Source organism: Manis javanica, chromosome 14 (genome assembly GCF_040802235.1).
Source record: "Manis javanica isolate MJ-LG chromosome 14, MJ_LKY, whole genome shotgun sequence".
Classification (NCBI taxonomy): domain Eukaryota; kingdom Metazoa; phylum Chordata; class Mammalia; order Pholidota; family Manidae; genus Manis; species Manis javanica.
Genome location: NC_133169.1, coordinates 58,538,534 through 58,539,687, shown reverse-complemented (window position 1 = coordinate 58,539,687; position 1,154 = coordinate 58,538,534). Strand labels below are relative to the sequence as shown.

General features: G+C 45.3%; 1 protein-coding gene across 6 annotated transcripts in view; it reads left to right on the top strand.

Moving 5' to 3' along the window:
• Window positions 1-1,154, top strand: part of GRAMD2B (GRAM domain containing 2B) — a 90,926-nt gene that overhangs the window by 71,187 nt on the left and 18,585 nt on the right. The gene's annotated exons all lie outside the window — the stretch shown is intronic.

Here is a 1,154-nt window from a genome sequence, read left to right as displayed (position 1 = left end):
GTAATCTGGGGATGACACGTGTATTATCTCAGAGGGTAACTGAAGCATTAAAGCCGACGGGAAGCACAAACCCAAGTATGCATCTTCCTGACTTTTTGATGTAAATGCCCAATCATCCTGGTCAGGACTAATGTAGGTGTAGATCGTAGGGAATCTAGAAGAAGGACCGGCCGTAGTTCCTTCAGGCAGTTTTTCATCAATATTGTATTTCTGAACCTTCAACACATACTGAGTGGCAGTGAGCCCCATGCTGTGACCCCTAACTCTTGACAGGTGCCCAGAGAGCAGGGACGCATACCTGGGCTCATGCAATAATTAGTGGAGACCAGGAAAGGCACGGTGTCCTTGCATCACAGTGAGTCTGATGAGGCACCTTTATGGATAGAAGGCTCCCAAGCTGCACCCAGAAAGGGAAGACCTGAGAACAGGGTCATGACCCTCCTCCAGAAGCCATTCTGGTTCCACTCTAAAATACACCCAGATGGGCAGTAAAGCCAGTTCTGGGTCTGGGTCTGGCTGCGGCGTTCTTATGTGGGACCAACAGTTTGGGGTTGTTTTATTTGACACTTTGCCCCTAAATACTTGAATATGTGTCTCTGAAGATCTAGAACAAAAAAATGTGCACATACCCAAGAAATTTAACTGTATCATAAATACAGAAAAATGTTACTAATATAAAATCCGTTTTCGAGTTTCTGCAATCGTCCCTGTACTGAATGCCTTTTATAAAGGCTTTTTGTTTCCCCTCTCCAGTGTCCAGTCAAGAGCCGTGTATCGCATTTACTTCTCATGTCGCTTTCAATGTAGATCAGGCACACTTGTTTTTTTTGGCCTTTTATTACATTCACAGTTTTTGAAGACTCCATAGCCCAGGATATTTTTGGATCACGTGGGCAACCAGTGCTCACTAGCCATTAAAAACAAAATCTCAATAAAGCCCCCATAGAACACCTACCTCTGATCAAGCTTTCTGGCTGCAGAATGTACCCCTGGGAGGCAGTGCGAGGGGACCTACTTTACATGAGGTGTGTCTCTGTGGTTGGCTTGTGGGGACCATCTGTCTTCTGCGTGACATGTCTGAAGCTCTTCTTTATGGCAGAAGAGGCAGTTCTGCCATTGAGATCACTCCTCATTTGGATAATAAAACATCAGGG